This window comes from Sus scrofa, chromosome 1, assembly GCF_054392235.1.
Source record: "Sus scrofa isolate SSC_HxYL_T2T_F1_AM1 chromosome 1, Sscrofa_HxYL_maternal_Yorkshire_Landrace_v2.0, whole genome shotgun sequence".
In the NCBI taxonomy this organism is placed as follows: domain Eukaryota; kingdom Metazoa; phylum Chordata; class Mammalia; order Artiodactyla; family Suidae; genus Sus; species Sus scrofa.
Window position 1 is genome coordinate 235,946,267 of NC_139383.1, and position 26,106 is coordinate 235,972,372.

A 26,106-nucleotide genomic window follows, 5' to 3' on the forward strand; every position below is an offset into this window, starting at 1 on the left:
TGCAAGCCATTTGTTACCCTTGGCTCTGGAGCTCACCACAGAGCTTGACACCAAGGAGGAGCGCCTCAGTGGACTGGCCCTGAGCCACCTGGTCTTCCAAAACCTTGTTAGAGGAGCAGAAAGGCCAATTCCTCCACTAACAGGCAGATGGTGAAACATCTTGGCTCTTGTAAGTCCAACCATATTGGTTCGGACACAACTGAAAAAAGGCAAGCAAGTTCCCCAAAACCAAGCAAAATCAGTCCTCTCTCAAGGGAGTATTGTTCCATACCAGCTGGCATTTCCTGCAATGTCCTCAGCTTTTTTCAAGGATAAACAGTTAAAAAAAAAAAAAAAAAAAAAAAGTATTGGAGTTCCCATCGTGGCGCAGTGGTTAACAAATCCGACTAGGAACCATGAGGTTGTGGGTTCGATCCCTGGCCTTGCTCAGTGGGTTAACGATCCGGCGTTGCCGTGACCTGTGGTGTAGGTCACAGACTCAGCTCGGATCCCGCGTTGCTGTGGCTCTGGCATAGGCCAGCGGGTACAGCTCTGAGTCGACCCCTAGCCTGGGAACCTCCATATGCCGAGGGAGCGGCCCTAGAAAAACCAAAAAAGACCAAAAAAAAAAAAAAAAAAAAAAAGTACAGGCCATAAACTGGAGACCTGTGCATCTCAACTGGTAAGGAGATGGTGATGAACCCTGAGAATACACTGTTAGGAAGCAAAGGATTCAGTATGACAGCAAAGTGAAAAGAGTTCTGGATTCTGAACTAGAAGTCCTGAGTACCAATTATGTCTTCCTTATTTCCCTCTTTGAATTTCAATTCCTTCTTTAGAAAACAGTGGGCTGGGGGGCAGACAAACTAAATGAACTATAAAGTTGGTTCTAGCCTCCAAAACCTTTATAATGATCTATACTGAGGTTACACAATATACATTTCATTTCAATAAAAATTTACTCAATGCCTATTATATCTGATGAGGAACCGAGATAAAAAACATTTTACCTACCCTTAAGACAGACAGTCCAAAGCACTGACAATTTTCCCAGTTCCCATATGTATAATCTTTCACTATACCATTTATTTAAGAGAATGTTTTTCATCAGGATTGAATTTTTTGTTGCCAATATAGCTTCTTATCCCATTATCAATGAGTAATGTGTTTACTACTGGGAGTCAATATAGGTGTGGGTTAAAAAAGCATGATATAGAATCAGATTTCACATTAAATCTGAGCTTCAGGAAATCCCATCATGGCTCAGCGGAAATGAATCCGACTAAGAACCATGAGGTTTCGGGTTCGATCCCTTGCCTCGCTCAGTGGGTTAAGGATCCAGCGCTGCGGTGAGCTGTGGTGTAGGTCGAAGACATGGTTCGGATCTGGCGTTGCTTGGATGTGGTGTAGGCTGGCAGATGTAGCTCTTATTAGACCCCTAGCCTGGGAATCTCCATATGCCACGGGTGCGGCCCTCAAAAGACAAAAAGAAAAAAAAAATCTGAGCTTCACCCTTTGCTGATTGGATAATCTTGGAAAAATTACTTAAATTCTCTCAGCTTCAGTTGCCTCATCTATAGTAATAATAATAGTACCTGCATCCTAGGGCAATTATACGGAGAAAATGACTTCAAGCATGCCAAGTAGGTAAATCGTATTTGCGTTCATACATAAAGCATAAAATAATTTTAATGTCATTTTCAACAAAGCACAAAATCTTAAGGTTTTAGATTAAAATGGGCCTGAGAAATTACCAGTTTCATTTCCATTCTCTCATTTTACAGTGACTCAAAGAGGTTGAGTATGGCCCTGGGACGCTTAAGAGCTATTTTATTCTCTTTATATGTCCCAGGAATTAATGAGGACATTTTTTCCTAAATCAGTGAAAATTATTTCTATGATTTCTATTATTTTGAATCTTCTATTTGCCACTTATTGAGATTTGACCACCATTTCTGAAAGTCTTTCAGAAAAGAATCTGGCATTTGGGCTAAAAAGCTCAACTGGGCCTTGTCAAAGTAGACTGAGAATTACCCTCTCTGTGTATATATGCCATGCAGTCTGTTTTCTCTCTTGGTTTTTTCTAGCCACTTTTAGCTAGTTAGAAAAAATAACCTTAAGTTTAGACAAGCCAAGTTTGTTTCTCCAATCAGAAAAAAACACCTTCTCTGGAAATCAAGGCTCTGGATATTTAACACTGTCTGCAGGGCAGTAAGATAAAAGGAAATAGAACTAATAGAGAATAGAGAGAAAGCTTACTAGTATTTTAAAAAAAAATTTTATTATAGTTGATTTACACCATTCCGTCAATTTCTGCTGTACTTCAAAGTGATCATACATCTATACACATTCTCTTTCTCATATTATCTTTCATCATGTTATATCACAAGGGATTGGACATAGTTTGCTATGCTATACAGCAGGACCTCATTGTCTATCCATTCAAAAAGTAACAGTTTGCATCTATTAACCTCAAACTCCCAGTCCACATCACTCCCTCCCTCTTTCCCTCCCCATTGGCAACCACAAGCATGCTATCCATGTTTGTGATTGTTTCTATTCTATAGCTTCATTTGTGCCATATTTTAGATTCCACATATAAGTGATATTTTATTGTATCTGTCTTTTTCTGACTTACTTAAATTAGAATGACAATCTCTAGTTCCATCCGTGTTACTGCAAATGGCATTAGCTTGTTCTTTTTATGGCTGAGTAGTACTCCATTGCATATATGTACCATATCTTCTTAATCCATTCCTCTGTCAATGAACATTTAGATCATTTCCATGTCTTTGCTATTGTGAATGGTGCTGCAACGAATATAGGGGTGCAACTATCCTTTTGAATGAAAGTTTTATCTGGATATATGCCCAGGTGTGGGAATGCTGGGTCATATGGTAGTTTTATATTTACTTTTCTGAGGTTATCTCCACATCATTTTCCATAGTGGTTGTATCAAGTTACATTCCCACCAACAGTATAGGATGGTTCCCTTTCTCCATACTCTCTCCAGCATTTCTCCATCATTAATAAGCATGTAGTCTTATTAATGATGGCCAGTGTGACCGGTATGAGTTGGTACTTCATCGTAGCTTTGATTTGCATTTCTCTAATAATTAGTAACGTTGAGCATTTTTTCATGTGCCTATTTGTCATCTGTATGTCTTCCTAGAGAAATGTCTATTTAGGTCTTCCGCCCATTTTTTTTTTTTTTTTTTTTTTTTTTGCTATTTCTTTGGGCCACTCCCGCGGCATATGGAAATTCCCAGGCTAGGGGTCGAATCGGAGCTGTAGCCACCGGCCTACGCCAGAGCCACAGCAACGCGGGATCCGAGCCGCGTCTGCAACCTACACCACAGCTCACAGCAACGCTGGATCGTTAACCCACTGAGCAAGGGCAGGGACCGAACCCGCAACCTCATGGTTCCTAGTCGGATTCGTTAACCACTGTGCCACAACGGGAACTCCTTTCCACCCATTTTTCAATTGGATTGTTTGTTTTTTTTTTTACTGTTGAGTTGTATGTATATTTTGGAGATTAAACCCTTGTTGGTTGCACCATTTACAACTATATTCTCCCATTCCGTAGGTTTTCTTTCCAGTTTTTTTTCTTTTTTTTTTTTTTTTTTTTGCTATTTCTTTGGGCCGCTCCTGCGGCATATGGAGGTTCCCAGGCTAGGGGTCTAATCAGAGCTGTAGCCACTGGCCTATGCCAGAGCCACAGCAACGCGGGATCCGAGCCGCGTCTGCAACCTACACCACAGCTCACCGCAACGCTGGATCTGGATCGTTAACCCACTGAGCAAGGGCAGGGACCAAACCCGCAACCTCATGGTTCCTAGTCGGATTCGTTAACTACTGCGCCATGACGGGAACTCCCTATTTTTATTTTTATTTCTATTGCCTTGGGAGACTGACTTAAGAAAACATTTGTACAGCTGATGTCAGAGAATGATTTGCCTGTGTTTTCTTGTAGGAGTTTTATGGTGTCTTATGTTTAAGTCTTTAAGCATTTTGAGTTTATTTTTGTGCATGGTGTGAGGGTGTGTTCTAATTTCATTGATTTACAGGCAGCTGTCCAGTTTTCCCAGCCCTGGTGGCTGAAGACTGTCTTTTTTTCCATTTTATATTTATACTTGCCTCCTTTGTCTAAGATTAATTGACCATAGTGTCTGGGTTTATCTCTGGGCTCTCTATTCTGTTTCATTTGTCTGGATGTCTGTTTTTGTACCAGTACCACACTGTCTTGATTACGATAGCTTTGTAATATCATCTGAAGTCTGAGAGAGTTATGCTTCTTGCTTGGTTTTTGTTCTCAGGATTGCTTTGGCAATTCTGGGTCTTTTATGGTTCCATATAAATTTTTGGATTGTGTGTTGTAGTTCTATGAAAAATATCATGGGTAATCTGATAGGGATTGCATTAAATCTGTAGATTGCTTTAGGTAGTATGGCCATTTTAATGATACTAATTCTTCCAATCCAGGAGCATAGAATACCTCTCCATTTCTTTGAATCTTCTTAAATGTCCTTGATTAATGTTTAATAGTTCTCAGCATATAAATCTTTCACTTCCTTGGTCACATTTAGTTCTAAATTTTAATTTTGGGGGTACGATTTTAAAAGGTTTTTTTTTTTATATTTATTTTCTAATATTTCACTGTTGGCATACAGAAGTGCAACCGATTTCTGAATGTTAATCTTGTATCCTGCTATTTGCTGAATTCATTGAACAGTTAAAGCAGTTTTGTGTGGAATCCTTAAGGTTATTTTATTTTGTTTTGTTTGTTTGTTTCTTTTTTTTTTTTTTTAGGGCCACACCTGCAGGATATGGAGATTCCAGGCTAGGGGTCAAACAGAACTATAGCTGCTGGCTTAAGTCACAGCCACAGCCACAGAGAATCCGAGCCTCTTATGCGACCTACACCACAGCTCAAGGCAAGGCCGGATCCCCAACTCACTGAGTGAGGCCAGGGATCAAACCCGTAACCTCCTGGTTACTAGCCGGATTTGTTTCCACAGCGCCACAATGGGAACTCCAGGTTTTCTATATATAGTATCATGTCATCTGGATAGAGTGAAAATTTTACCTCTTCTCTTCAAATTTGGATACATTTTGTTTCTTTTGTTTGTTCGATTGCTGTGGCAAGGACTTCCAATAGTATGTTGAATAAAAGTGGTGAGAGTGAGCATCCTTGTCTTGTTCCAGATTTTAGTGAGAAGACCTTCAGCTTTTCTCCGTTATTATATTGGCTGTGGGTTTGTCATAAATGGCTTTTATTATTAAGATATGTTCCCTCTGTACTCACTTTGGTAATAGTTTTTATCATAAGTGGATGTTGGATTTTGTCAAATGCTTTTTCTGCATCTATTGAGATAATCATGTGGTTTTTTACTTTTGTTAATGTGGTGTATGATGTTGTTTAAGTGTGTGACACTGATTGAAACTGTATATAGTTTCCTGTGCTATACAGTAGAGAAATTATTTCTTAATGCAAAAAATAAAATATAAAAATAAAGAATTCCTACCAGATGGTATAGTCACACATTTGGAGAAAAGAGGTCCTTCTTCAATCACTAAGACTCTCCCAAGTACAGTAAGTGATGCTTTAGTCCTTCCTAATAAGATTTTCTTGTATTATGTATTATGATTCTTATATCGTAATACATAATATTATGTATTATGAAAAAGAGAGAGGAACTTAGTAGATAAAAACATAGAAAGAATTGTATACCTTTTATTTCTATAAAAACTTTCCTCTAAATCCAATCCCCTTGCCATTGATCGAGTCATTTTCCATGGCCTTTTGAGTGTAAAGATTTTGTGTTTTCCTTCACTTCCCTCCTCTGGCATTTTTTCAAAGCATTTATCCAGTCCACTTACAGTTCAGAGCAGATGTAGATTCTGGCCTGCTCCCAGAATCCTGCTGCTATATCATGACTCCACCATTCCCCATGGACTTAGTAGTGCCAAAGTAGAAAATGACTTCAATCCACAACAGAATCGGTGTTATAGCTAATCCAATGTAAGCCCAGAGGAATCGATCCTATTTGCAGCCTTTTCCCCATTTCAGTTCATGCTGAATGTACATTACATTGTGATTATTTATAGAGTAGTCTCTCCCCCACTGCCCCATCATTGTCATGTGTCAATTCTCTAGTTTGGAAGAGCAGCAAAGAGAGAAAAAATCTTCAGAAAACCCAAGACAAGCAGATAAACAGGAACTCAAAAAGAAAATAAAATATATTTTTAAGAAAATAACTGCAAATCATTTAAAATATGAATAAACTTAGAAAATATGAAAATTAATTAACATAGTGTTGGGTTACTCAATGTGTACTAATGTCAGCAGAATTATTTCCCATCACTAACAGGTACAATGTTGATAGAAAGCCGATGAGAAGGGAACAGCAGTCAGTAACTTAGCCTTTTATTACAATAAAACTACTCCAGAAAACCCTGGCTTAAAAAACTACAGTGTGCAACAAACAGCAGGAACACAAAGGGACCAAAAAATACTGTTACCGCCTTCAATTCCAGAAACATTTGGAGAGTATCCATCTTGAAAACACCTGGACAGGTGCAGCTGATCATCTTCAATATAGATAAACCAAAAGTGCCAATTGGTTTCCTAATGGCAAATTTTGGACCTGAAAGAACCTGTCTCCTCAGAGTTTTCTTTTTCATTTGCTTCAATATATTAAGGCTGTTAAAGTTCTGACATTTTTCCAAACAGGCTTATTGACCTCTTCATTTATCATTCATCAAGTATTTGTTGAGCTCCTATTAAGCTCAGGCACTGTCTTAGGCACCAGAATAGAGTGTTGAATAAGAAAGACAAGGCATTCATTCCAGAATCACACTCCCTATACTCCCAATAGGCAAATTTTAAGCATGTGATCTATTTTATCAATGTAGAAATTGCTTAGTCCCCACAAGGGTATTTCAAAGTGAATGTGTTTTACTGCCAATGCTGAGATTTTTCTTCTTTAAGGGATCCCTTCATTTTTTTAGCCACAAAACATACTGCCTTAAATGACAGTAAAAATGAGCAATGAAAACAGAACATGTAGAAGAGTCATTTATTGTTATAAACTGTGCTAAGCTTGCCCTACCCTAAAATCTCCGTACAATGAAAATATTAAAATTGACAGGAACACATATTCACCAGAAGGGAACACTGGTCTTTGACTCATATATGCTCAAGAAATAACGTATTAGTTTCTATGAACATTTGATAAATTTTGACAAATAAGCCTGAAGGACTAAATAAAATGACCTATTTTAACAGGAAACCTAAGCAAATACAATGAAAATAACACGTAACTGAAAGGGAGCAGAATTTGCCACCCCAAAATATGCCTCTTTGGTATAAGGATTATCTTGGGCTGATTATTTTTGAGATGTGGCAAACATGGGAGAAGCTCTAAAAACAGAGTAAAAGTTGCTCTTTTGTGAGGGAAATTTACATGTCTAGGGAGATCTCTGTTTGTAAGAATTTTTCCCTCTCTGTTACCAGGAAGAGAAGGATGAGACTCCTAATCTCTAGAAACTCTTTACCAAGAGAAAAGATTCCATTTAAATCTGCATCACAACCTTACTCCTTTTTACAGTGCTTTTCCTGATACCTTTCCATTACAGGTTCCCCCACCCCCACCTCAAACACCTTTCTTTTGTCACTAGTTGAAGATGGTATTTAAGGTGGTAGCTTGGGCCATTTTGAGCAGTTAATCAATTTTCTTGGGTCTTTCCCATGTACAGGAACTATACATGTTATTAATCTTTTTTTTTTTCTCTTGTTAATCTGTCTTTTATTACAGAAAGTTATAGGGGAGGGAAAATAATTTTCCTTCTATCCTTCTAGGTCCTGGGCTGATACCCCCTCTTAAAAACCGTCTTCAGTTTAACACAAAAGAAAGATGTTGTGAGGTTGGGGAAGCCAGTTAAGGGAGGTAATCAGGAAAAGCGGAGTAAACAAGGGTATATTTATTATGTAGATTTAAGTCAAACTTTCTGCATTCATAAAGAGTTTCTAGAGATTAAAGTCTCATCATTCTCTTTCCTGTAAAGAGAGGGAGACAGACTTAAAAATGAAGATTTCCTTTATACATGTAAAAAGGTACCTTCCATTTAGTTTTTGAGCTTCTCCTGGGTCTGCTCTTTCTTAAAAATAACATTCTGAAGATAATCCTTATGCCAAAGAAGTATGTTTTGGGGTGGCATATTCTGCTCCCCTTCAGAGGCCTCAGCCAAGAACCCAGGCTAGAGGGAAAATTATTTTTCTTTCTCTACTTAAGTCTCCTATAAGGGAGGCTGGACTAAAGTGTATCCTTTTATAGATGGGGAAACAGACTTCCAAGAGGTAAAGTGACTGGCTCTAAAACACAGAATTAGAGTAGGGAAAGAGGTCACTGGCGTGGGGAGAACTCTATAAGTAACACTGATGACCACTAGATTTCAGCTCATCAGTAAAGGATCACTTCCTCTTCGTGGAGGAAAAGAAAAAAGAGAGCAGCCAGGAGCCAAGTTTCAGCTAGAAACAACAGGAAGCAGCAGCATATTGAGAGTCATTACGGCCACTTCAAAAGGCAAAAAGTGAGGAACCAGCTTGGCCTGGCCAACAAAAATGTATCTCTGAGCACAAGAGGACAGAAATCAGGATTTCAGACTCTGGGGTACAAAAATGAATAAGACATGGGAGACTCTGTTCTCCAAGAACTCTGAGTTTAATAGAGGAAACAGACTAATTACAGGAGAAAAGGGCACAGGGGTCAAAATGAGAAACACAGTCAGGAGTTCCCTTGGTGGTGCAATAGGATAGGCAGTGGCTGTGATGCGCTGAGATGCAGATTTTTGTTTTTTCTTTTAGTTAGGTCCTGCACCCATGGCATATGGAAGTTCCCAGGCTAGGGGTCAAACTGGAGCTGTAGCTGCCTGCCTATGCCACAGCCACAGCCAAGCCAGATCTGAGCCATGTCTGCAACCTACACCATTGCTCACAGCAACACCAGATCCTTAACCCACTGAGCAAGGCCAGGGATTGAACCTGCGTCCTCATGGATGCTAGTCAGATTCATTAACCACTGAGCCACAACAGGAACTCCTGGGATGCAGATTTGATCCCGGGCCTGACACACTGGTTTAAGGATCCAGCATTGCCACAGCTGTAGCATAGGTCCCACCTGCGGCTCAGATCTGATTCCTAGCCCAGGAATTCCATGTGCTGTGGGACAGACAAAAAAGGAGGAAAAAATAAAGAGAGAGAGAGAAACACAGTCAGGCCAGGGGAGTCTCTTAAATAATGTAACCATCATACAGGAGGGATTATATACTGGCTGTTGAAGTATAAATAGGAGTTTTCCAGGTAAAAAGTAGGTGAAGACCATAGCATTCCAAATTAAACAACAGCAACTATAAAAGTAATGAACAAAATCATGTATTATGGCTGAAGCTTAAACACTAAGAGGGAAAAACAGTAGATAAGTCTGAAGAAGTAGTTTAGGGCTTTGGATATTGATATGAGGAAGCCAGCAAAGTTTTTGTTTTATTTGGTTAACTTTGTTTTGAAAATTATTTCAAATTTATAGAAAAGTTGCAACAATTTAAAAAAGTACACAGAGGGAGTTCCTGTCGTGGCGCAGTGGTTAACAAATCCTACTAGGAACCATGAGGTTGCGGGTTCGATCCCTGCCCTTGCTCAGTGGGTTAACGATCCGGCGTTGCCATGAGCTGTGGTGTAGGTCGCAGACGCTGCTCAGATCCTGCGTTGCTGTGGCTCTGGTGTAGGCTGGCAGCTACAGCTCCGATTCGACCCCTAGCCTGGGAACTTCCATATGCCGTGGGAGCGGCCCAAGAAATAGCAAAAAATAAATAAATAAATATAAATAAATAAATAAATAAATAAATAAGTAGACAGAAAACTTACATATTATTTATTCAGGTTCACCCATTAACATTTTGTAGTATTTGTTTTATCATTTTATCTCTCTCTGAAGGACGAAGAAGAGTAGAACTCAGGTTTTGGGACTGGGTAACTGAGTGGTCAAGGCCCTGCCAAGAGAGACAGTAATGATAACAGCAAAACGTATAAATAACTTATATGTTCTGTATGCTAATTACATGCTAGGAAGTGTTCTAAACACTTTAGATATATTAATTTATTTAATCTTCACAACTTTATGAGGTTAGTTATCTTATTAACTTTATTTTATAGATGAGAAAAAAAGACATTTAGAGGGGAAAGATGCTGGAGTCAGTTTTGGAGAGAGTAAGCAAAACCTATTCATTCTGGAAACTTCCAAGAAAAGGAAAAGAGACATTTAGACAAACCCACAACCAATATAATACTCAACAGTGAAAAGATGAAAGCTTTGCCAATAAATTTTGGAATAAGGATGCCCACTCTTATCAGTTCTATTCGACATGGTATTGGAATTCCTAATCATAGCATGTGAGAAAAAGAAATAGAAGTTATCCTAATTGGAAGGGAAGAGGTAAAATTGTCATTATGCAGACGACATGATAGCCTCTATAGAAAACCCTAAAGTTTCCACACAAAAACTATTAGACTAATAAATGAATTCAGTAAGGTAGCAAGATACAAGATTAATAAACAGAAATCTGTTACATTTCTTTACACTAATAATGAAATATCTCAAAGACAAAGTTTAAAATAGTCCTACCTAAAATCATGTAAAAAAATCTCTAGGAATAAACTTAACCAAAGAGGTAAAAGACATACACTGAAAACTACAAAACATTGATAAAGGAAATTGATGCAAAGAAATGGAAAGATATCCTGGGCTCTTAGACTGGAAGAAATAATAATGTTTAAATGAACATATTAGCCAAAACAATCTACAGATAAAATGTGATCCCTATCAAACTACCCAGAACATTTTTCACAGAACTAAAACAAATAATCCTAAAATTTATATGAAACCATTAGAGACCCCAAATTGCCAAAGTAATCATGACGAAAAAAAACTTGAGGCATAACCCTTCCAGACTTCAGACTATATTACAAAGCTGCAGTATTCAAAACAGAGTAGTACTGGCACCAAAACAAATATATGGATCAATGGAAGAAAATAGAGAGCCCAGAAATAAACCTACAATCCTACAGTCGATTAAGACAAAGGATGCAAGAATATACAATGGAGAAAAGATAATCTCAAGTGCTATTGGGAAAGCTGGACAGCCTCACATAAATCAACAAAATTAGAACACTGCTTCATACCATATACAAAAATAAACACGAAATAACTGAAAGCCCTAAATATAAGACATGACACCATAAAACTCTCAGAAGAGAAGATGGGCAAAATATTTTAGGACATAAATCTAGTAATATTTTCTTAGATCAGCCTCCTAAGGCAGAAGAAATAAAAGTAAAAATAAACAAATGGGTCCTAATCAAATTTAAAAGCTTTTGGACAGCAAAGGAAACCATCAACAAAATGAAAAGACAACACATGGAATGGGAGAAAATACATGCAAATGATATAACCAATAAGGGGTTAATTTCCAAAATATAAAAATAGTTCATACAACTCAATAGCAAAAAAACAACCCAATCAGAAAATGATCAGAAGACCTAAAAAGACATTTCTCCAAATAAGACATATAGATGGTCAAGAGGCACATGAAAAGATGTTCAACATTCCTAATTATTAGAGAAATGCCAGTCAAAACAACTATGAGGTATCACCTCACACTGGTCAGAATGGCCATCATCAAAAAGTCTACAGATGATAAATGCTGTAGAGAGTATGGAGAAAGAGAACTCTCCTACATTGTTGGTGGGAATGTAAATTTGTACAACTATGGAGAATAGTATGGAAGTTCCTTAAAAAACTAAAAATAGAACTACCATATGACCAGCAATCCCACTCCTAATCATACATCAAGGAAAGACAAAAACTCTAATTTGAAAAGATCCATGCACCTCGATAATCACAGTAGGACTACTTACAATAGTTAAGACAAGAAAACAATACAAATCCCTATAAACAGATGATTGGCTTACAAAGATGTGGCATGCCAATGATATACATAGAATATCATCCAGCCATGAAAAATGAAGTATTCCCATTTGCAGCAACATGGATGGACCTAGAAAATATCATACTAAGTGAAGTACGTCAGAGAAAGATAAATATATGATATCACTTTAATGTGGAATCTAAGAAATAATATAGGAGTTTACATTGTGGATCAGCAAGATATGAACCCGACTAGTATCAGTGAGGACACAGGTTTGTTCCCTGGCCTTGCTCAGTGGGTTAAGGATCCAGAATTGCTGTGAGCTGTGGGGTAGATTGCACATCTGGCTCAAATCTGGCATTGCTGTGGCTGTGGTATAGGCCAGCAGCTGCAGCTCCAATTTGACCCCTAGCCTTGGAACTTCCATATGCCACAGGTGCAACACTACAAAGCAATAACAATAGGTACAAAAATAAAAATAAAAAAAATACAAATGAATCTATATACAAAACCAAAACAAAGGCACCGACAGAAAACAAGCTTAAGGTTACCAAAATGGAAAAGGGGGAGAGGCACAAATTAGCAGTATGGGATTAACAGATACAAACTGCTATACACAAAATAGATAAGCAACAAGGATTTATTGTATAACATAGGGAATGCTATTCATTATCTTATAATAACCTATAAAGGAAAACAATCTGAAAAAATACATATAACTGAATCATTCTGCTGTACACTTGAAAGTAACACAATATTGTAAATCAGCTATGCTGCAAGAAAAAAGAGAGAGAGAGAATGAGAAAAGAAAAGAGCAAGAGAAATGTGAGAGTCATGGATCAATGGATTCTTAGAAATTTGGAACATATATCCTTCATTCACATCAGAAGATAGCTTGCCACTCCCTAAATCTCTAACCTTAGCTTTGAATGCTAAAAATTACATTAATTATGTCTTTAATGCTGGAAATTATATACATATTATATTAATATAGGTTTAGCTCATAAAGAAGAATAATAAACCCAAAATAATGAAAAGTAAGAGATGTTTTAACCACAAATTCATTTCAAATTACATGAAGTAAAATAAGATATGGAACTCTGTAAGTCAACTCTATTCCAACAAATTTTTTTTAAAAAGTTTAAAAGGAAATGGCAAATCAATTTTATTTTTTTTCTAATATTCAAAATGGTTTTAAATCATTGAGATGGAAATCAGTGTCTCCAAGGCGCCGCCTTGTGGCATGGTTTAGTGATTCCCAAGTTTATCTAATGGATAGACATTACCTGGAGAATTTGATGGAAATAGTTTCCATGTCTGCATCTGCCAATGACTAGAACAGGTTAGAAGATCTACATTTTTATTTTTTTATTTTTTAATGAATTTTTTTACATTCATAGTTGTATAACGATCATCACAACCCAATTTTATAGCATTTCCATCAAACTCCCATTTTTAAAAAGCTCTAAGTGATTTTGATGAGTGGCCAGTTTAAAAACCAGCAGCTAAAAAATCTTACCTTTTTTTTTTTTTCTTTTTTGAGTTCACTTGAAACAACTTCAGATACAAAGTTTTTAAATCCAGAAGTAAACTTAGAGATCATTTTGTTCCATGGCTCCATTTCTCTCCTGAAAAGACTGAAACTCAAGCTGTAAAATGGCTTGCCCAAGGTCACAGAGAATGTAAATGGCCAAACCTAGAGCATAACGTAATGTCTCTTGGCTCTAAATTCAGAGTGATTAATTGGAACAATTCTGTCTAATCCAATCCATCTTCACCTCTTTATCCCTTAACTCACTGAAAGTTCAGCAATGCACTGATGAAAGAGACAACAGGCAAGGTTGCCAACAGATATTCTTTGGAGAGAAATTCTTTCCTTTTAATATTTAGCATATCCTAAAGATTGACTTCAAGGAGGCAGGGGTAATTAAGAAGAATAAAAGATTTCCTATAAGACAAGCCACTTGTTTTTTTTGTTGTTTTTTTTTTGTTTGTTTTTTGTCTTTTTGCCATTTCTTTGGGCCACTCCCCCGGCATATGGAGGTTCCCAGGCTAGGGGTCAAATCAGAGCTGTAGCCGCCGGCCTACGCCAGAGGCACAGCAACGCTCCCAGGCTAGGGGTCAAATCAGAGCTGTAGCCGCCGGCCTACGCCAGAGGCACAGCAACGCGGGATCTGAGCTGCGTCTGCGACCTACACCACAGCTCACGGCAACGCCAGATCGTCAACCCACTGAGCAAGGGCAGGGATCGAACCCGCAACCTCATGGTTCCTAGTCGGATTCGTTAACCACTGTGCCACGACAGGAACTCCAAGACAAGCCACTTGTACTGGCGGTCCAGGATTTGTCTGTGTCAGCTCTGGAGGGCTGAGCAGAGACCTCCTTCTCACAAATATCAAAGTATCACCTCTAATGCCACATTAAAGTCAATTATTCTCTGGGTCTAGAAATCTAAAAGTGCAGTTGAAAATACAGCTTCCAGGGAAGGTCAACAGGAAAAACCACCTTCCAGTCTGCCTCTAGGCAAGGATTAGTAAATCTTGTAGAAAGATGGACTAAGGCATAAGCAGGGCTGAATGAGAAAAGGAATTTGGAAAGTGGGGGAACTAGGCCTGGCAAATAGGACTACTTCACGATTTCCCAAGGCTTAGATCTGTTTATCCCCAACATAATTGCATTTCTGGGATTCTTTTGGGTCCTTTCTCTCTAATCTCTTTCGGTGCCCACAACAGCTTTGAGAAGTTCTGGGCTCATCTTAAACCTTGCCTTTTCACAAGTCAGAACTGCAGCCTGGGGATCTCCTGGGAGCTTGTTAAAAATGCAGAATCTCAAGCCCCACCCCAAACCTACTGAAGCAGAACAAGCATTTTAACAAGATCCCTGAAGTGATTCATGTGCACAATAAGGTTTAAGAAATGCTACTCTAAAAGGTAAATGACAGAATACTGTGGCTGGAAGAGAAACAAAAGTTTACCTAGGCTAATTCAGAGTTTTCTCAATTGTGTTAAAATCTAGGGTTTCCTGGAATTTTTCCATTAACCCAAGAAGCATAATTATGTTTTGCTGAAATTGTTGAATGTACAACTATTTTAAGTTTGAGGACTATACCCAGTTTCTCTCTTCTTTTTTTAAAAAATTTTTATTGAAGCATGGTTGATTTACAATATTGTGTTAATTTCAAGTGTATAGCAAAGTGATTCAGTTATACACATCCTTCTTTTTAGATTCTTTTTCCCATATAGGTTATTACAGAATATGAGTAGGGTTCCCTATGCTGTACCCTAGGTGCTTGTTCGTTATCTATTTTATATATACTAGTGTGTATATGTTAACCCCAATTTATCCCTTCCTCCTACCCTTCCCCTTTGGTAACCATAAGTTTTGAAGTCTCTGAGTCTCTGTTTGGTAAATAAGTTCATCCCTATCACTTTTTTTTTTTTTTTTGTTAGATTACACAAGTGGTATCGTGTGATGATTCTTTCTTTTACTTACTTCACTTAGTATGATAACTTTAGGTCCATCCATGTTGCTGCAAATGGCATTATTTTATTCTTTTTATGGATGAGTAATATTCCATTGTATACCTGTACCAGTTCTTCTTTATCCATTTCTCTGTTGATAGACTAAAGATTGTTTCCACGTCTCGGCAGTTGTAAATAGTGCTGATATGATCATTGGGGTGCAGGTATTTTTTCAAATTAGTGTGATTTTTTTCAAAAATATTTATTTAGGGGAGTTCCTGTGGTGGCGCAGTGGTTAACGAGTCCGACTAGGAACCATGAGGTTGCGGGTTCGGTCCCTGCCCTTGCTCAGTGGGTTAACGATCCGGCGTTGCCGTGAGCTGTGGTGTAGGTCGCAGACGCGGCTCAGATCTCGTGTTGCTGTGGCTCTGGCGTAGGCCGGCGGCTACTGCTCCGATTCGACCCCTAGCCTGGGAACCTCCATATGCTGCAGAAGCGGCCCTAGAAATGGCAAAAAGACAAAAAACAAAAACAAAACCAAAAAAAATATATTTATTTATTTTTGCTTTTTCTTTTCTTTTTTATCTTTCTAGGGCCACTCCCACGGCATATGGAGGTTCCCAGGCTAGGGGTTGAATCGGAGCTATAGCCGCCGGCCTACGCCAGAGCCACAGCAACACGAGATCTGAGCCGCGTCTGCGACCTACACCACAGCTCACGGCAACGCCGGATCGTTAACCCACTGAGCAAGGGCAGGGACCGAACCCGCAACCTCATGGTTCCTAGTCGGACTCGTTAACCACTGCGCCACCACAGGAACTCCTATTTATTTTTGCTTTTTAAGGCTGAACCTGCAGTATATAGAAGTTCCCAGTCTAGGGGTCCACTCGGAGCTGCAGTTGCCAGGCTACACCACAGCCAAAGCAATGAGAGATCCAAGCCACGTCTGTGACCTACACCTCAGCTCAGGGAAACACCAAATCCTTAACCTATTGAGCAAGGCCAGGGATCAAACCCTCATCTTCATGGATACTAGTTGGGTTTGTAACCCACTGGGCAACAACAGGAACTCCCCAAATTAGAGATTTTGTCTTTCGCTGATATATGCTTAGGAATGGCAATGCTGGATCCTACGGCTTTTTTTTTTTTTTTTTTTTTTTTTGTCTTTCTGTCTTTTCTAGGGCCACACCCATGGCATGTGGAGATTACCAGGCTAGGGGTCTAATCGGAGATGAAGCCACTGGCCTATGCCAGAGCCGAGGCAATGCCACATTTGAGCTACATCTGCGACCTATACCACAGCCCACAGCAACACTGGATCCTTAACCCATTGAGAAAGGCCAGGAATCGAACCTGCACCTCATGGTTCCTAGTCGGATTCGTTAACCTCTGAGCCATGACAGGAACTCAGGCATTTCTATATTTGTTTTTTTAAGGAACCTCCATACTGTTCTCTATAGTGGTTGCACTAACTTACGTTTCTACCAACAGTGTCGGAGAGTACCCCTTTCTCCACACCCTCTCCAGAACTTACTATGTGTAGACTTTTTGATGATGGCCATTCTCACCAGTGTGAGGTGATACCTCATAATTGTTTTGATTTGCATTTCTCTTAATAATTAGTGATGGTGAGCATATTTCCATGTGCTTTTTGGCCATCTGTCTGTCTTCCTTCGAGAATGTCTATTTAGATCTTCTGCCCATTTTGCGATTATTTTTTTTTGTTTGTTTTTTTGATTGAGAGCTGCAGGAGATGTTTGTATATTTTGGAGATTAATCCCTTGTTGATCACTTCATTTGCAAATATTATCTCCCGTTCTGTGTGATGTCTTTTCGTTTATGGTTTCCTTTGTTGTGCAAAAGCTTTTAAGTTTAATTAGGTACCATTTATTTTGGTTTTTATTTTCATTATCTCTTACCTATCGTGGGATATTTGTTTCTAAATGCAATCAAAAAGAATTAGTTCAAGCATTGTCATTTGAAGTAGAAACTGCAAGAAGCCAACAACAGCTCTCAGCATGTAATGAGTCATGTGGACTTCAGCAAATTATATGGTTTTCTTGAATATTAGTCACCACATCAGTAAGTAGTGTATACTTACTGTCTGTCCTGTATACCTCCCCCAAAAGTAAAGAATTTAAAGAATTCCTAGTTTCTGGTAATAGTGCTCCTAACTACTTAGTGGCAAATCAGAAATGTAGAGGCCTGGAAGGGGGAGGATAAATTGGGAGTATACACACTACTATATATAATAGATATATAATATATATCTCTACTCTGTAATAGTAGATACATATATTATAATACTATATATTATCTACTATATAATATAGATAATGGACAAGGACCTACAATATAGCACAGGGAACTCTACTCAATAGTCTGCGTTCTTTTGGCCAAGCTTGCAGCTTATGGAAGTTCCCAGGCCAGGGATCAAACCTATGCCACAGCAGCAAACCAAGCAGCAGCAGTGACAATGCCAGATCCTTAACCTGCTGCACTACAGGAGAACTCCTGTATTCTGTAATAACCTATATGGAAAAGAATCTGAAAAGGAATGGGTATATGTGTATATATAACTGAATCACTTTGTTGTGCACTGGAAACTAGCATAACATTATAAATCACCTATACTTCAATATAAAAAAAATAAAATTAAAAAAATGTAGAAGCCATCTTGACTTCCCACATCAGGTCCACCACCAATTATTCTCAAACTTAACACTTCTCCTATACCCTTCAATTTCTTTTATCTTTACTGCCACCAATCTGGGTCAAGCTACCAAATATTTTTCCTAAACCATGGCCTCTTCTGGGTGATCCCTACCTCTGCAGCCCTTCAAATCATCATTTACCCTGAAACTAGAAGGATTTATTTTTAACAGTACAATTTTTTTTTTTTTTTTGCTATTTCGTGGGCCGCTCTCGAGGCATATGGAGGTTCCCAGGCTAGGGGTTGAATCAGAGCTATAGCTGCCAGCCTACGCCAGAGCCACAGCAACGCAGGATCCGAGCCGCGTCTGCAACCTACACCACAGCTCACGGCAACGCCAGATCGTTAACCCACTGAGCAAGGGCAGGGATCGAACCCGCAACCTCATGGTTCCTAGTCGGATTCGTTAACCACTGCGCCACGACGGGAACTCCTATTTTTAACAGTACAAATTTGATCACAAATTTCCCCTATCTAGAACTCTTCAATGGCTGTCTATGGCCTTTATCGTAAAGCCCCAAATCCTCATGTGAATCAATCTGGCCTTTGCTGCTTTCTTTACCAACCTCTTTTCTTGCTGTTCTCTGGTTATATTATTTTTGAAAATTAGGACATCATCAGGAAACAACTTAATATCTGTCTCCCACTGTTCCCTTAACCTTTCATATGATGATTTTTCTCTCTCACATGTGGATGAAAATGCCAGCCATTTCAGTAACTTTTCAGTTCCCAATTGGGTAATAGGAAACATCGTCTGTCCAGTGTCAAGACATTTTCAGTTCAATATTTCAAAACATTTATTCCCATATGACACCGAAAACACTAAACTTGATTTAAAATTAAAATGTGCCCCTTCCCTCTGCTGGAGCCCAATGTGGGCTGGTTGCCTGTGGAAGAAGAAAGTGGGTCATAGTCTTTTCCCCCCACATGGTGTTCCCACTTCTCACAACCCCCTCCAATGTGCTAAAGCTGGTTTCCTTTTCCACCAGGGGGTTGAAGCAGGGGAAGAGAAGAGAGGTAAGGAAAGGGTTAAACTTCTTTCCTGGCTCATATTGTTTAAAGATGCCACACCAAATGTAGAATTAAGTTGCTGCCTGCTGATCTCTCTTCTGACTCTATAACTGCAGATAACTTCAGTTTTTGAAGTATGAATCAACATTACTCCATCTTGTTCTCCAGACTCCTCAGGACACATATTAAATTCTCCTGCTGGTCCCACAGAAGTCCCTCTCGTTAATCTCAAGGTGAAAGGGAGCACCCCATATACCTCCTCCTATGAGGAGTTGGAGGAAATAACTCTCTCTCCAAAAAATCATCTCTGCAAATCATTCCCTCACTTAGGATTCAGGAGTCATATAACCAATTCCTGGATATTTACTTTGATATTACTAAAGAGTGGCCTGTCATGGAAGTCACTTCAATTTCAGAACTTTCTTACCTTAAAATCAAAGCTTGCATTTTAGCATCATAATGCATAGGATTTCTCTTGGTTTCTCAAACACCCCACATTCTCACTGATGTCTGGCATTTCAAATATGGTGTCTTCTCTTCTTGGAACACTCATTCTGCCTCATTCCTCTTCATCTGCCTCAGTGCTACTCATGTATCTTTAACTCCTCATCCACATGTGGATATAAAAGGGCTAAGAAAGTAAAGAGAGATATGAACTGCATTTACTTTGTAGATAAGGAAATTAGAAAAGCCAACAAACACATGAATAAATAAATACTCAACCAAATTAATTATTCAGGAACTACAAATTAAAACTAAGATATCATTTTGCACTCACTAGTTCAGCAAACATTAAAAGTATGACAATCTGAATTCCCCTTTTTTTTTTTTTTGGCTGCACCTGTGGCATGCGGAAGATCCCTGGCCAGAGATCAAACCCCCCTGACAGCTGTAAACAGAGCCAGAGCAGTGACAGTGGCCAGTGGCCAAATCCTTAACCTGCTGAGCCATGAAGGAATTCTCTGGTCGAAATTTTTTTTTCCTTTTAGGCCCACACCTGTGGCATATGGAAGTTCCCAGGCTAGGGACTAAATCGGAACTGCAGCTTCCAGCCTATGCCACAGCCATAGCAGCAGCCTACCCACATCTTGCCACAATGCCTGATCCTTAACTCACTGAGCTAGGCCAGGGGTCAAAGCTGCATGCTCATGGATACTAATTGGGTTCCTTACCACTGAGCCACAAAGGGCACTCCTTTGATCCAAATTCTTTAGGAAACAATTTTCATTGCCTTATCAAGCTGAACACATGCGTACTCTGTGATCCAGCAATTTACTTCTAGGCAGTATATATTTAGATAAACATAGTGATCAGGAGACATGTACAAAGATGGTCATGATAGCACTATTTGTGATGGTAAAAAATGGGAAAAAATCCAAATGCCCACTGATAGAAAGACTAGATCATGGTATGTTCATAAAATAGAAAATTATACAGCAGTAAAAATGAATGAACCATAGGTCTATGTGCCAAAATGGATAAATTTCAGGAACATAATATTAAATTTTTAAAACGTAAATTGCAGAAGAGCACTTGAACGCTTACACCTTACATATAAAATTTAAAAACAAAGTTAATAATATATTATGCATATATATATATATATATATATACAGACATATAATAAAACCATAAAGAGAAAAATTTTAAAAATTAAGATAGTGGCATATGTGTGTATGTGTATATATACTTTGTTTTTTCTTTTTAGGGCCGCATCCACAGCACATGGAAATTCCCAGGCTAGGGCTTGAATCAGAGCCTGCAGCTGCTGGCCTATGCCACAGCCATGGCAATGCCAAATGTAAGCCATGTCTGCAACCTGCAGCAGCTCATGGCAACACCAGATCCTTAACCCACCAAGTGGGCTAGGGATCAAACCGACATCCTCATGGACGCTGGTTGAGTTGTCACTGCTGAGCCACAATGGGAATGCCCAAGAAATTTTATATAGATATAAATATCTATCTATATAATATATATATGGGTGGTATGGGTGATAGGCACACAAGTATTTACTATATTCTTTACACCTTATCTTTATTTTATATTTTATATATACATGACATATCCATAAATTATTTTATATGTATAAAATATTTGATTTTTAAAATATGATCTTATTTCTTCCTTTATCTGCCATAATCCATTGTCTCTGTTTGTTATTTCAAGATTGGACCTATGATTCTTGAATATCAGCCTGTTGCAGGCCAGTCTGGGCCCCAGTTCTAAGAAGTCATTTTGCTTACCTACTAAGTCCAGTATTGTTAGCACAGAAAGTGAAGGGGTAAGAATTACATTCTAGTCTTGGTTCTGCCATTTATCAGCTGTACAATTTTGGGAATATTGGCTTCAATTTTTTTGGCCTACAAATGGGACTAATAATCCAACTTCAGACTTGTTGTGAGGATTAAATGAGACAAACATTCACAAAGGACTCAGGACATTAATAAGTGCTTGGAACATGTTAATATCTTTCCCTATCATGAAAGAAATAGGTAAGAGTCTGTATTTGAAATAATGGTGTACAATCATCACTGCTATTTACAAAGCAAATTGACGCCTGCGCACTACTTCAGTTAACTTACTATTTCATTTGACAGACATTCATCGAATGGCTACTATATAGCAAATATTTTAATAACAGATTAGTATCTTCAGCCTCACAAGTGAAATTGGCATTTGTCCTAACATCAGGACTTAGGCTGCAACCTAGTAAAATGTTTAATAAATAATGAAAATAGGACCCTTGGCGCCAGTATGGTACTTAAGGCCATTCATACTTGCTACCATCTGCTGAGTCATTGCTAAACTGGAGAAACATGAGTTCCTGAAGCTACCTGGAAGGTTGCTTATGTCATCTCTGGTTGAAATAAATCCTGAAATATATGCCACCTCCTGGGTGGTGGGGATAGAGGGAGAGGTTTTAACTCCTGGGAAGTGAGATATTACTTTGCTCCAATTTGCAAAAATGATCTATTAGACTCCATTCCCAGAAACTGTCTCTTCAATGACTTACAGCAGGGCTAAAGAAACAGAGTGCACATTTTTCATTGATTCTGTCTTTGAGCTGAACTCCAAGTTGCCTAATAAATTTTTAAATTCCCAAAGAGCTAGTTGCATTTAAAGTGACTCCAAAAAAGATGTCACAAGCATCACTATTTTGGGATGTCACAAGCATCACTGCCATTAATCATCACGAACAAAGCTGCTGTTTTGACTAATTGGGGCTATACCAAAGGCCGACCCCTTGGTCCTCCTATACCTTCTCTTTCTTCCCTTTATTGGATATCAGTTCTCACAATTAGGGATATGAATCTGGTCTATCCTATTAATAATTCAGATATTAGGTCATAGCAGAACCATAGGATTTCAGAGCTGGCAGCCAAGACTCAAGATTTCTTGCATGCATTTCCCAAGGTCGTATATCTTAGTGCAATGATTCTCAAGCTGTAGTGTGTGACAGAATCACTTGGAGGGCTTGTTAAAACACAGATTGCTGGTCCCATTTCCAGTGTTTCTGATTCAGTAAGCATGGGATGGGGCTTAAGAATCTGCATCTCTGGCATTTTTTCAAGTGTTATTGATGGTACTGGTGCAGGTCACAGTTTGCGAAATGTCTCACTTAATTGAAGGGCAAGGTATAGAGGCCAACCCTCAAGCAGTCCAGTACTTTCTCCAAGGGGCTCTTGATTTTATATCCTATCCTTTATAAAATTGTGGAATTTATAAAGTTACAGAAACCAGAGTTTCTTCTTCTCCTAAAAGGGGAGAATTGGAGGTAGAGCTAAAAGCATGAGCTCTGGAATCAGACAGGCCTGGGTAAGGGATCAGCCATTCCAAAGTTTAGTTTTGTGGTTTGGGGCAAGATACTTAGCTTATTTGTGCTCCAGGTTCTTCATCTGTAAATTGACAAGTATTAGTTCTAATGATTTGAGACTTCTGAATGAACAGTCCAAACACTATTTCACATAGAATTATGAGACTCTAAGCAATCAATAAAACATCTAATTTAGCTTCTTTACTTTCTAGATGTGGAAACAAAGGTCCAAGGAAAATAAGTGTCTTAACTAAGATCTCATGGGATATGGCAAATGAGGACCAGGATCCTGGCCTTTTACTGAATTTTGTTTTTTTTTAATCCTTCACATTGGATGAATATTTCCAAACCAACACTTTAACACTCAACAATTTAATAATGGACGTCCATTCATATGACAATATGTAGATTTATGACAAACATTTTTGAGAGTCATATTAGCCAAGTTCTGTGATTTAATCTGCTCTGCAAAATACCTTTTTTTTTGGTACAAGGTTAGTTATACAATGGGACATATTATACAGGAAAATAATAAAGAATTCATTCTGCTCACATTTAACTACTAAAAGGAAACTTATAGCAATTCTCCAAAGTTTATTTTATTTTTTATTTACAGTGGAATTTCAAGACACAACCTTCCTTGTGGCATGACAGTGTTTTCCAAAAGGGGTGTGGCTATTTATAGAATTCTTGTCTTTGCTGTTAGAATTGAGTACATTTGAAAAAGGAAAGTTTAACAAGTGTGAAATCAATTTAGAGTGTTTTAGGGCTAGCTTAAACTCTTCATCTAGTGGACATGAATCTTGAGGTGCAGTTATGTTGGAAGATTTGCTGAACTGAGCAAATGGCTTTGGCAAAGAGGAAGATGAAGCCCATTCAGCGTTTTTGGCACAATCATTAGCTCATCATCTTCATTTTTTCTTTTTTGGCTGTGCCTATGAGCATGCAAAAATTCCCCAGCCAAGGACTGAACCTGCCCCACAGCTGTAACCAGCACCACAGCAGTGACAACGTCGGATCCTTAACTCGCTGAGCTACCAAGGAACTCCATCATCTTCATTTCTGAAAATAGTAATATTTTCCAAAATATTACTATTTTAGTAAATCAAAGAAATAAGTGCCAGTGTTGCAGATTTGATGCTCTCTTCTTTGTCTTGAATTTGTCTTCATGTTAGCCAACTGTTTACATCTAAATCACTACTGGGTTTTTAGTAGGACTAAGACCAATGCATTTTATAAGGCTTATTTGATCCAAGGAATTTAAAGCTCTTCTGAGAAGAGATATTTCCACTAAGTGGCTACCAGCTGATTGGTTAAGTAGACAAATAATAGGCCTCTTCTTACAACATTTTAGTTTCCTATTTCAACCTTCAGTTTCCAAATTTAATCAATGATGCAGCCATTCCAAGATGGCAGGGATATTCAACTGGCTTCGAATCATATACTGATGTGTCACATGATCAGTGTGGCTAAAACAGAGGGCTTTGTTCACAGCTAAGGGACAGGGGATTGTACCCATCTGAAAGCCTAGCTTTTGCCCAGCACCTGATAATTAACAATCCTCACTAATGGATGGGAAGGTGCAGCCCCAGGAAAATAGTGGAAAATCTCTTTAAAAAGCCAATTTGACCCTTGCCAAAATTTGCAATGCACCCAACCTCAGATGATTTGGAGTTCATTTTAATAGGCCTGAAAATCTGAAAATAAATGATTTTGAAGTGATGATATAAATTATGTATGAGTATGAATTGAATATTCAAGTATAATGAGTTTATGGAATACAAGAGAGTATTTTTTCGAGATGCTCCAATACTGCTATTGTTAGATTCAGAGCCCAGCTGATTGCTTATAGGGAGCCTTTGTGCAAATTTGAAAAAGGCACCCCCTCTGAGTGATGCAGCCCTGTGGGTACATGATTTGGCAAGAGGAGCTGGGGCTGGATCTTAGCTCCCTTTTGTCCTATTGGCTGGGTGCCTTTGTGCAATGCACAAACTGCACTTCCTTAAGTGGCAGCCCCAATTGCTATTTGAAATGTGTGCCAGCAGCAAAGATTTCAAGGCTTGAAGTGCCTGTGTTTGTTGTTAGAGAGTACATTTGAAATATATAAAAGTAATGATTTCTTCTCTTGCTCCAACAAAGAATTGATCTACAGAGATGAAGTGGCATCAGTTAAGCTCTAAAATGTCACAAAAGCAGGTGGAGCCTTCATGATAGAAAATAGAGATCTTGTCATAGTAGCTATGTTCCCTGAAGAAATACAGCTAGTGAGCCACACTTTCCACGCCAGAGGCAAACAACTCAACATCTGGGAAATTTAGATTTCTGGCACTGGTATTGTCTCATTTGCCACCCACTACACTGATACTGGAAGGGGAAAAATGTTGTGTTGGGTGTAGAGCTAAAACCTTTTACATCCACCCAGATGTACTGGAACTCAGGGGCAGTGGGTGTCAGCAATAAAAGTATATGGGCTTGGATGTTCATTTTCCTTCTTGGAACTTTTGCCTTATGATGCCATGGCAGTGAGAGTAGAAGCATAGGAATCCAATATTGAGTTTCCAGTTCCAAGACAAAATGGAGTAACACACAAAGACAGCTAATAAAATCCTTGGACATTGTATATAAACAAATACAAGAGGATTCTAAAATGGAGAGGGAAGGAGTTCCCGTCATGGCTCAGTGGTTAATGAATCTGACTAGGAACCATGTGGTTGAGGATTCGATCCCTGGCCTTGCTCAGTGGGTTAAGGATCTGGCATTGACCCATCCAATTTGACCCCTAGCTCAAGGGAACCTCCATATGCCACAGGAGCAGCCCAAGAAATGGCAAAAAGACAAAAATAAATAAATACATAAATAAATAAAATGTAGAGGGAAGAAGGTAGACCTACTAGGGATCTCAGGACCCAAGGAAGGACACGGGGATAGGAGTTTTCCTCTTGCCTCATTCAGCCCAGAATGGGTTCAAAAGAACAGGCAGCCTTGGAAAAACCAATGAGTATAGATTAAAAAAAAAAAAAAAAAGAAAGAAAGAAAAAAGAAAAGCCAGTTTTCTTTAGCTACTAGAAAAGGAAAGGAGCTGCCTAGAAAACTTTTAGACAATAATTGCTCTACTGTAGCAAAATAGCACAGAAAAAATG

The 26,106-nt window shown here is 38.6% G+C and overlaps 1 long non-coding RNA gene across 9 annotated transcripts in view; it reads right to left on the reverse strand.

Annotated features, from left to right (window-relative positions):
* LOC110255688 (uncharacterized) overlaps positions 1-26,106 on the reverse strand; it is an 81,108-nt gene that overhangs the window by 39,495 nt on the left and 15,507 nt on the right. For 3 of the 9 annotated variants that reach the window (XR_014822740.1, XR_014822728.1, XR_014822726.1), the window contains exons 2-4: positions 19,577-19,780; positions 13,484-13,601; positions 9,905-10,029 (exon numbers count right to left, since the gene is read on the reverse strand). This is a non-coding gene — a long non-coding RNA (uncharacterized LOC110255688). Of the gene's footprint in view, positions 1-9,888; positions 10,030-13,483; positions 13,602-19,576; positions 19,781-26,106 lie in introns of those variants that run through there. The other 6 variants (XR_014822746.1, XR_014822720.1, XR_014822725.1 and 3 more) reach the window with 3 other exon arrangements.